The sequence below is a fragment of the Oncorhynchus clarkii genome, unplaced genomic scaffold (genome assembly GCF_045791955.1).
Source record: "Oncorhynchus clarkii lewisi isolate Uvic-CL-2024 unplaced genomic scaffold, UVic_Ocla_1.0 unplaced_contig_1577_pilon_pilon, whole genome shotgun sequence".
Lineage (NCBI taxonomy): Eukaryota > Metazoa > Chordata > Actinopteri > Salmoniformes > Salmonidae > Oncorhynchus > Oncorhynchus clarkii.
Genome location: NW_027257973.1, coordinates 175429 through 187980, shown reverse-complemented (window position 1 = coordinate 187980; position 12552 = coordinate 175429).

Sequence of the window (12552 nt, the reverse complement as noted above, 5' to 3'; positions counted from 1 at the left end):
AGACAGACAAGACAGACAAGACAGACAAGACAGACAGACAGACAGACAGACAGACAGACAGACAAGACAGACAGACAGACAGACAGACAGACAGACAAGACAGACAGACAGACAGACAGACAGACACAGACAGACAGACAGACAGACAGACAGACAGACAGACAGACAGACAGACAGACAGACAGTAATGCTATATTATCTAAATAGACAGACTGACAGACAGGCTGTAATCTCCAGACCTGCAGTAGCTAGTGCCCCTGTGACAGACAGACGGACAGACGGACAGACAGACAGACAGTAATTATGCAGATCCTTTTTGGGGGTCTCCACACCCTTCCTCTCACACCCCTCTACCCCCCTCCTCATCCCCTCCTTTTCACATCTCTCTCTCTCTTTTTTTTTGGAGTCTGAGGCGGTTGTCATGGAAACATGGTGCATGCCAAGCACCCCCCCCCCCCTCCCTCCCCACCCACTTTAAATTAAATGAACGTGTGGCGTGATGTATTCCTTTTTTAGGGAGGGAGGTGAGGTGTTAATATTTCCTCCTGGTCTGATTTTTTTTCCATCTCCCCGTTTCCCTAAAAATACGTTGCCGTAGCAACGTTTCTGGATTATATTCAGGGAAGATTAACGAGACGGTATAAAAGGGGGAATGAATCACTTCAAATAGATAACTGTGTCGTTTGGTGCACATGGTTTTACATACGGTTAATGGTTATCATCACCAAAGCTTCTACTGGCAGACTGCACATCTATAGACATACAATAACCCTGCTTTGGCACGTTTACAATCAAATAAATATATATAATAATAATAATACGCTTCTTTGAAATTAGACGTCATTTAAGTATTTAATCCGTTTCCCCAATCGAAAAATGTCAAAATCTAAAGTTTTAATTCTTCATAGGAGACTTTGGCACGTTTTCAGTAGAAATAACCGTTTTCTAAAAAAGGCAATCGTTAAAAATCGACCATTTGTTTTAATATAATTAGGAATTGATAGTAATTTCAGAATAGTAGTTTTAAAAGGATCTCTATGCATTTGTCTCTTCTCTATAGGATGCCCAGAGAGATCTATGGGACACTATAGGACAGTGTTATTCTGCCTCATTAGTCTCCAGCCGTACACTCTTAGGGGGAAGAAGAGTTCTTCGGCTTCCCCACACAGGACTCCAGACTCACATTAAGCATCTCCAATCCGAAATTAAATCTAGAATCGGCTTCCTATATCGCAAAACAAAGCATCCTTCACTCACGCTGCCAAACAGACTTCGGTGACGTCATCTATAAAATAGCCTCCAACACTCTACTCAACAAACTGGATGCAGTCTATCACAGTGCCATCCGTTTTGTCACCAAAGCCCCATACAGCCCCATATTTATTTATTTATTTAACCTTTATTTAACTAGGTAAGTCAGTTAAGAACAAATTGTTATTTTCAATGACGGTCTAGGAACAGTGAAAGAACAAGAAAGAAAAATCATTTTTTTGATAGGATGTCCTCTGTGATTCTTAATGTAAACATTTAGGGCAGTAGTGTATCTATACAGGCACTCCAGTTATCAGTTCCTTCATAACACTGCAGCAGTGTGATGGCTCTCCAGTCCCGCTAACTGCCTGTTCAGGGGCAGAACGACAGATTTGTACCTTGTCTACCTTCCGGTTACTAGTCCAACCCTCTAACCACTAGGCTACCCTGCCGCCTCTACACTCTAACCACTAGGCTACCCTGCCGCCTCTACACTCTAACCACTAGGCTACCCTGCCGCCTCTACACTCTAACCACTAGGCTACCCTGCCGCCTCTACACTCTAACCACTAGGCTACCCTGCCGTCTCTACACTCTAACCACTAGGCTACCCTGCCGCCTCTACACTCTAACCACTAGGCTACCTGTCGTCCCTACACTCTAACCACTAGGCTACCCTGCCGCCTCTACACTCTAACCACTAGGCTACCTGCCTGCCCCTACACTCTAACCACTAGGCTACCTGCCGCCTCTACACTCTAACCACTAGGCTACCTGCCGTCCCTACACTCTAACCCCTAGGCTACCCTGCCGCCTCTACACTCTAACCACTAGGCCACCTACTGCCCCTACACTCTAACCACTAGAATACCCTGCCGCCTCTACACTCTAACCACTAGGCTACCTACTGCCCCTAAACTCTAACCACTAGGCTACCCTGCCGCCTCTACACTCTAAACACTAGGCTACCCTGCCGCCTCTACACTCTAACCACTAGGCTACCCTGCCGCCTCTACACTCTAACCACTAGGCTACCCTGCCGCCTCTACACTCTAACCACTAGGCTACCCTGCCGCCTCTACACTCTAACCACTAGGCTACCCTGCCGCCTCTACACTCTAACCACTAGGCTACCTGTCGTCCCTACACTCTAACCACTAGGCTACCCTGCCGCCTCTACACTCTAACCACTAGGCTACCTGCCTGCCCCTACACTCTAACCACTAGGCTACCCTGCCGCCTCTACACTCTAACCACTAGGCTACCTGCCGTCCCTACACTCTAACCCCTAGGCTACCCTGCCGCCTCTACACTCTAACCACTAGGCCACCTACTGCCCCTACACTCTAACCACTAGAATACCCTGCCGCCTCTACACTCTAACCACTAGGCTACCTACTGCCCCTACACTCTAACCACTAGGCTACCCTGCCGCCTCTATACTCTAACCACTAGGCTACCCTGCCGCCTCGACACTCTAACCACTAGGCTACCCTGCCGCCTCTACACTCTAACCACTAGGCTACCCTGCCGCCTCTACACTCTAACCACTAGGCTACACTGCCGCCTCTACACTCTAACCACTAGGCTACCCTGCCGCCTCTACACTCTAACCACTAGGCTACCCTGCAGCCTCTACACTCTAACCACTAGGCCACCTACTGCCCCTACACTCTAACCACTAGGCTACCCTGCCGCCTCTACACTCTAACCACTAGGCTACCCTGCCGCCTCTACACTCTAACCACTAGGCTACCTACTGCCCCTACACTCTAACCACTAGGCTACCCTGCCGCCTCTACACTCTAACCACTAGGCTACCCTGCCGCCTCTACACTCTAACCACTAGGCTACCTACTGCCCCTACACTCTAACCACTAGGCTACCCTGCCTCCTCTACGCTCTAACCACTAGGCTACCCTGCCGCCTCTACACTCTAACCACTAGGCTACCCTTTCTCCTCTACACTCTAACCACTAGGCTACCCTGCCGCCTCTACACTCTAACCACTAGGCTACCCTGCCGCCTCTACACTCTAACCACTAGGCTACCCTGCCGCCTCTACACTCTAACCACTAGGCTACCCTGCCGCCTCTACACTCTAACCACTAGGCTACCCTGCCGCCTCTACACTCTAACCACTAGGCTACCCTACCGCCTCTACACTCTAACCACTAGGCTACCCTGCCGCCTCTACACTCTAACCACTAGGCTACCCTGCCTCCTCTACACTCTAACCACTAGGCTACCCTGCCTCCTCTACACTCTAACCACTAGGCTACCCTGCCGCCTCTACACTCTAACCACTAGGCTACCCTGCCTCCTCTACACTCTAACCACTAGACTACCCTGCCTCCTCTACACTCTAACCACTAGGCTACCCTGCCTCCTCTACACTCTAACCACTAGACTACCCTGCCTCCTCTACACTCTAACCACTAGGCTACACTGCCGCCTCTACACTCTAACCACTAGGCTACCCTGCCGCCTCTACACTCTAACCACTAGGCCACCTACTGCCCCTACACTCTAACCACTAGAATACCCTGCCGCCTCTACACTCTAACCACTAGGCTACCTACTGCCCCTACACTCTAACCACTAGGCTACCCTGCCGCCTCTACACTCTAACCACTAGGCTACCTGTCGTCCCTACACTCTAACCACTAGGCTACCCTGCCGCCTCTACACTCTAACCACTAGGCTACCCTGCCGCCTCTACACTCTAACCACTAGGCTACCCTGCCGCCTCTACACTCTAACCACTAGGCTACCCTGCCGCCTCTACACTCTAACCACTAGGCTACCCTGCCGTCTCTACACTCTAACCACTAGGCTACCCTGCCGCCTCTACACTCTAACCACTAGGCTACCTGTCGTCCCTACACTCTAACCACTAGGCTACCCTGCCGCCTCTACACTCTAACCACTAGGCTACCTGCCTGCCCCTACACTCTAACCACTAGGCTACCTGCCGCCTCTACACTCTAACCACTAGGCTACCTGCCGTCCCTACACTCTAACCCCTAGGCTACCCTGCCGCCTCTACACTCTAACCACTAGGCCACCTACTGCCCCTACACTCTAACCACTAGAATACCCTGCCGCCTCTACACTCTAACCACTAGGCTACCTACTGCCCCTAAACTCTAACCACTAGGCTACCCTGCCGCCTCTACACTCTAAACACTAGGCTACCCTGCCGCCTCTACACTCTAACCACTAGGCTACCCTGCCGCCTCTACACTCTAACCACTAGGCTACCCTGCCGCCTCTACACTCTAACCACTAGGCTACCCTGCCGCCTCTACACTCTAACCACTAGGCTACCCTGCCGCCTCTACACTCTAACCACTAGGCTACCTGTCGTCCCTACACTCTAACCACTAGGCTACCCTGCCGCCTCTACACTCTAACCACTAGGCTACCTGCCTGCCCCTACACTCTAACCACTAGGCTACCCTGCCGCCTCTACACTCTAACCACTAGGCTACCTGCCGTCCCTACACTCTAACCCCTAGGCTACCCTGCCGCCTCTACACTCTAACCACTAGGCCACCTACTGCCCCTACACTCTAACCACTAGAATACCCTGCCGCCTCTACACTCTAACCACTAGGCTACCTACTGCCCCTACACTCTAACCACTAGGCTACCCTGCCGCCTCTATACTCTAACCACTAGGCTACCCTGCCGCCTCGACACTCTAACCACTAGGCTACCCTGCCGCCTCTACACTCTAACCACTAGGCTACCCTGCCGCCTCTACACTCTAACCACTAGGCTACACTGCCGCCTCTACACTCTAACCACTAGGCTACCCTGCCGCCTCTACACTCTAACCACTAGGCTACCCTGCCGCCTCTACACTCTAACCACTAGGCCACCTACTGCCCCTACACTCTAACCACTAGAATACCCTGCCGCCTCTACACTCTAACCACTAGGCTACCTACTGCCCCTACACTCTAACCACTAGGCTACCCTGCCGCCTCTACACTCTAACCACTAGAATACCCTGCAGCCTCTACACTCTAACCACTAGGCCACCTACTGCCCCTACACTCTAACCACTAGGCTACCCTGCCGCCTCTACACTCTAACCACTAGGCTACCCTGCCGCCTCTACACTCTAACCACTAGGCTACCTACTGCCCCTACACTCTAACCACTAGGCTACCCTGCCGCCTCTACACTCTAACCACTAGGCTACCCTGCCGCCTCTACACTCTAACCACTAGGCTACCTACTGCCCCTACACTCTAACCACTAGGCTACCCTGCCTCCTCTACGCTCTAACCACTAGGCTACCCTGCCGCCTCTACACTCTAACCACTAGGCTACCCTTTCTCCTCTACACTCTAACCACTAGGCTACCCTGCCGCCTCTACACTCTAACCACTAGGCTACCCTGCCGCCTCTACACTCTAACCACTAGGCTACCCTGCCGCCTCTACACTCTAACCACTAGGCTACCCTGCCGCCTCTACACTCTAACCACTAGGCTACCCTGCCGCCTCTACACTCTAACCACTAGGCTACCCTGCCGCCTCTACACTCTAACCACTAGGCTACCCTGCCGCCTCTACACTCTAACCACTAGGCTACCCTGCCTCCTCTACACTCTAACCACTAGGCTACCCTGCCTCCTCTACACTCTAACCACTAGGCTACCCTGCCGCCTCTACACTCTAACCACTAGGCTACCCTGCCTCCTCTACACTCTAACCACTAGACTACCCTGCCTCCTCTACACTCTAACCACTAGGCTACCCTGCCTCCTCTACACTCTAACCACTAGACTACCCTGCCTCCTCTACACTCTAACCACTAGGCTACACTGCCGCCTCTACACTCTAACCACTAGGCTACCCTGCCGCCTCTACACTCTAACCACTAGGCCACCTACTGCCCCTACACTCTAACCACTAGAATACCCTGCCGCCTCTACACTCTAACCACTAGGCTACCTACTGCCCCTACACTCTAACCACTAGGCTACCCTGCCGCCTCTACACTCTAACCAGTAGGCTACCTGTCGTCCCTACACTCTAACCACTAGGCTACCCTGCCGCCTCTACACTCTAACCACTAGGCTACCCTACCGCCTCTACACTCTAACCACTAGGCTACCCTGCCGCCTCTACACTCTAACCACTAGGCTACCCTGCCGCCTCTACACTCTAACCACTAGGCTACCCTGCCGCCTCTACACTCTAACCACTAGGCTACCCTGCCTCCTCTACACTCTAACCACTAGGCTACCCTGCCGCCTCTACACTCTAACCACTAGGCTACCCTGCCGCCTCTACACTCTAACCACTAGGCTACCCTGCCGCCCCTACACTCTAACCACTAGGCTACCCTGCCGCCTCTACACTCTAACCACTAGGCTACCCTGCCGCCCCTACACTCTAACCACTAGGCTACCCTGCCTCCTCTACACTCTAACCACTAGACTACCCTGCCGCCTCTACACTCTAACCACTAGGCTACCCTGCCGCCCCTACACTCTAACCACTAGGCTACCCTGCCTCCTCTACACTCTAACCACTAGACTACCCTGCCGCCCCTACACTCTAACCACTAGGCTACCCTGCCTCCTCTACACTCTAACCACTAGACTACCCTGCCGCCTCTACACTCTAACCACTAGGCTACCCTGCCGCCTCTACACTCTAACCACTAGGCTACCCTACCGCCTCTACACTCTAACCACTAGGCTACCCTACCGCCTCTACACTCTAACCACTAGGCTACCCTGCCGCCTCTACACTCTAACCACTAGACTACCCTGCCGCCTCTACACTCTAACCACTAGGCTACCCTGCCGCCTCTACACTCTAACCACTAGGCTACCCTGCCGCCTCTACACTCTAACCACTAGGCTACCCTGCCGCCTCTACACTCTAACCACTAGGCTACCCTGCCGCCTCTACACTCTAACCACTAGGCTACCCTGCCGCCCCTACACTCTAACCACTAGGCTACCCTGCCGCCTCTACACTCTAACCACTAGGCTACCCTGCCGCCCCTACACTCTAACCACTAGGCTACCCTGCCTCCTCTACACTCTAACCACTAGACTACCCTGCCGCCTCTACACTCTAACCACTAGGCTACCCTGCCGCCCCTACACTCTAACCACTAGGCTACCCTGCCTCCTCTACACTCTAACCACTAGACTACCCTGCCGCCCCTACACTCTAACCACTAGGCTACCCTGCCTCCTCTACACTCTAACCACTAGACTACCCTGCCGCCTCTACACTCTAACCACTAGGCTACCCTGCCGCCTCTACACTCTAACCACTAGGCTACCCTACCGCCTCTACACTCTAACCACTAGGCTACCCTACCGCCTCTACACTCTAACCACTAGGCTACCCTGCCGCCTCTACACTCTAACCACTAGACTACCCTGCCGCCTCTACACTCTAACCACTAGGCTACCCTGCCGCCTCTACACTCTAACCACTAGGCTACCCTGCCGCCTCTACACTCTAACCACTAGGCTACCCTGCCGCCTCTACACTCTAACCACTAGGCTACCCTGCCGCCTCTACACTCTAACCACTAGGCTACCCTGCCGCCCCTACACTCTAACCACTAGGCTACCCTGCCTCCTCTACACTCTAACCACTAGGCTACCCTGCCGCCTCTACACTCTAACCACTAGGCTACCCTGCCGCCTCTACACTCTAACCACTAGGCTACCCTGCCGCACCTCCACTCTAACCACTAGGCTACCCTGCCTCCTCTACACTCTAACCACTAGGCTACCCTGCCTCCTCTACACTCTAACCACTAGGCTACCCTGCCTCCTCTACACTCTAACCACTAGACTACCCTGCCGCCTCTACACTCTAACCACTAGGCTACCCTGCCGCCTCTACACTCTAACCACTAGGCTACCCTACCGCCTCTACACTCTAACCACTAGGCTACCCTACCGCCTCTACACTCTAACCACTAGGCTACCCTGCCGCCTCTACACTCTAACCACTAGACTACCCTGCCGCCTCTACACTCTAACCACTAGGCTACCCTGCCGCCTCTACACTCTAACCACTAGGCTACCCTGCCGCCTCTACACTCTAACCACTAGGCTACCCTGCCGCCTCTACACTCTAACCACTAGGCTACCCTGCCGCCTCTACACTCTAACCACTAGGCTACCCTGCCGCCCCTACACTCTAACCACTAGGCTACCCTGCCGCCTCTACACTCTAACCACTAGGCTACCCTGCCGCCCCTACACTCTAACCACTAGGCTACCCTGCCTCCTCTACACTCTAACCACTAGACTACCCTGCCGCCTCTACACTCTAACCACTAGGCTACCCTGCCGCCCCTACACTCTAACCACTAGGCTACCCTGCCTCCTCTACACTCTAACCACTAGACTACCCTGCCGCCCCTACACTCTAACCACTAGGCTACCCTGCCTCCTCTACACTCTAACCACTAGACTACCCTGCCGCCTCTACACTCTAACCACTAGGCTACCCTGCCGCCTCTACACTCTAACCACTAGGCTACCCTACCGCCTCTACACTCTAACCACTAGGCTACCCTACCGCCTCTACACTCTAACCACTAGGCTACCCTGCCGCCTCTACACTCTAACCACTAGACTACCCTGCCGCCTCTACACTCTAACCACTAGGCTACCCTGCCGCCTCTACACTCTAACCACTAGGCTACCCTGCCGCCTCTACACTCTAACCACTAGGCTACCCTGCCGCCTCTACACTCTAACCACTAGGCTACCCTGCCGCCTCTACACTCTAACCACTAGGCTACCCTGCCGCCCCTACACTCTAACCACTAGGCTACCCTGCCTCCTCTACACTCTAACCACTAGGCTACCCTGCCGCCTCTACACTCTAACCACTAGGCTACCCTGCCGCCTCTACACTCTAACCACTAGGCTACCCTGCCGCACCTCCACTCTAACCACTAGGCTACCCTGCCTCCTCTACACTCTAACCACTAGGCTACCCTGCCTCCTCTACACTCTAACCACTAGGCTACCCTGCCGCCTCTACACTCTAACCACTAGGCTACCCTGCCTCCTCTACACTCTAACCACTAGGCTACCCTGCCTCCTCTACACTCTAACCACTAGGCTACCCTGCCTCCTCTACACTCTAACCACTAGGCTACCCTGCCGCCTCTACACTCTAACCACTAGGCTACCCTGCCTCCCCAGTTCCATGTAGAACCCTTTGCATAGAGGGTTCTTTTTAATTATTTTATTTCACCTTTATTTAACCAGGTAGGCCAGTTGAGAACACCTCTATTTAACCAGGTAGGCCAGTTGAGAACACCTCTATTTAACCAGGTAGGCCAGTTGAGAACACCTTTATTTAACCAGGGAGGCCAGTTGAGAACACCTTTATTTAACCAGGTAGGCCAGTTGAGAACACCTTTATTTAACCAGGTAGGCCAGTTGAGAACACCTTTATTTAACCAGGTAGGCCAGTTGAGAACACCTTTATTTAACCAGGTAGGCCAGTTGAGAACACCTTTATTTAACCAGGTAGGCCAGTTGAGAACACCTTTATTTAACCAGGTAGGCCAGTTGAGAACACCTTTATTTAACCAGGTAGGCCAGTTGAGAACAAGTACTCATTTACAACTGCAACCTGGCCAAGATAAAGCATAGCAATTCGACACATACAACAACACAGAGTTACACATGGAATAAACAACAACACAGAGTTACACATGGAGTAAACAACAACACAGAGTTACACATGGAGTAAACAAAACATACAGTCAATAATACAGTAGAAAAAAAAGAAAACAAAAAAAGTCTATATACAGTGCACCTATAGGCCTACGGCTGGCCAATCACATCGCTCAGATCACCGTGTCTGCACATTTTCCTCATGCCATAGACTGTAAAAAGAGAGGCCTCGAATTCACAGCAAACTTGATAATGTCTAAAAACATGATTAGAGAGAGGCTACATGAATACAGTAAAAAGCTCAATGGATACAGTAAAAAGCTCCATGAATACAGTAAAAAGCTCAATGAATACAGTAAAAAGCTCCATGAATACAGTAAAAAGCTCCATGAATACAGTAAAAAGCTCCATGAATACAGGAAAAAGCTCCATGAATACAGTAAAAAGTTCCATGAATACAGTTAAAAGCTCCATGAATACAGTAAAAAGCTTCTTGAATACAGTAAAAAGCTCCATGAATACAGTAAAAAGCTCCATGAATACAGTACAAATCTCCATGAATACAGTAAAAAGCTCCATGAATACAGTAAAAAGCTCCATGAATACAGTAAAAAGTATATATCGAGGGATATGTCACTTTCTCTGGTCAGAGGAGTTACAACATTAATTGGTGCATGAGGTAAAAGTAATGCAGTGTGTGACTGAAGTTTCCCCCATCAGCTGGAAGACTGTGTCCCCCCTTTTCTCAGTAGAGAGAAGTGTCAAGTCTTAGTGGGTGGGAGAAGTGTCTTAGTCTTAGTAACCTGGTACCTCTAGAACCATCCTGATGGAGGAGAGAGTTAGGGAGTGTAACCTGGTACCTCTAAAACCATCCTGATGGAGGAGAGAGTTAGGGTGAGGGAGTGTAACCTGGTACCTCTAGAACCATCCTGATGGAGGAGAGAGTTAGGGTGAGGGAGTGTAACCTGGTACCTCTAGAACCCTCCTGATGGAGGAGAGAGTTAGGGTGAGGGAGTGTAACCCGGTACCTCTAGAACCATCCTGATGGAGGAGAGAGTTAGGGTGAGGGAGTGTAACCTGGTACCTCTAGAACCATCCTGATGGAGGAGAGAGTTAGGGAGTGTAACCTGGTACCTCTAGAACCATCCTGATGGAGGAGAGAGTTAGGGAGTGTAACCTGGTACCTCTAGAACCATCCTGAAGGAGGAGAGAGTTAGGGAGTGTAACCTGGTACCTCTAGAACCATCCTGATGGAGGAGAGAGTTAGGGTGAGGGAGTGTAACCTGGTACCTCTAGAACCATCCTGATGGAGGAGAGAGTTAGGGTGAGGGAGTGTAACCTGGTACCTCTAGAACCATCCTGATGGAGGAGAGAGTTAGGGTGAGGGAGTGTAACCTGGTACCTCTAGAACCATCCTGATGGAGGAGAGAGTTAGGGAGTGTAACCTGGTACCTCTAGAACCATCCTGATGGAGGAGAGAGTTAGGGCGAGGGAGTGTAACCTGGTACCTCTAGAACCACCCTGATAGAGGAGAGTTAGGGTGAGGGAGTGTAACCAGATACCAAAGTATTAAAACGATACTTTATGACACTTTGGTTCTGTATTTGGTCTTATCTCTGTGGTAACAGAGAATGTAACCCACACTCATATGAATGGTGATTTCGCTCCATAGAGAGTGCTGTTGCTGCCATCCAATATTGGTGGAATTAACGTCCTCTGCAACCCACACAGGGATTTGACATATCCTTCATATTGAGTTGCAGGAGAGATATCAGAGCAACTGGAGGGGAGGTTTTTCCCACTCATCTACACCAGGGGAGACTTCCCACTCATCCACACCAGGGGAGACTTCCCATTCATCCACACCAGGGGAGACTTCCCTCTCATCCACACCAGGGGAGACTTCCCTCTCATCCACACCAGGGGAGACTTCCCATTCATCCACACCAGGGGAGACTTCCCATTCATCCACACCAGGGGAGACGTCCCACTCATTTACACCAGGGGAGACTTCCCATTCATCCACACCAGGGGAGACTTCCCATTCATCCACACCAGGGGAGACGTCCCACTCATCTACACCAGGGGAGACTTCCCATTCATCCACACCAGGGGAGACTTCCCACTCATCTACACCAGGGGAGACTTCCCATTCATCCACACCAGGGGAGACTTCCCACTCATCTACACCAGGGGAGACTTCCCACTCATCTACACCAGGGACTTGTTTCATCTTCATCCTCCAAACCATCCCCTTCTGTACTTTATGGCCAATTCATCCTCTTCATCATCATGTGACTCTATGATATAGGGCTTGGCCAATTCACCCTCTTCATCATCATGTGACTCTATGATATAGGGCTTGGCCAATTCATCCTCTTCATCATCATGTGACTCCATGATATAGGACTTGGCCAATTCACCCTCTTCATCATCATGTGACTCCATGATATAGGACTTTCTCTGCCGCGCCAGAAGAACTGAACAGCTTTTCACCACCTCCTTCTCCTCTCAGCGGCCGACTGTCGACAGAAAACACAAAAATAAAATCCCTCCTCCAAAAAGAGAGAGTCCGAAATCGTGACGATGACGAGGTGGAGCGACGA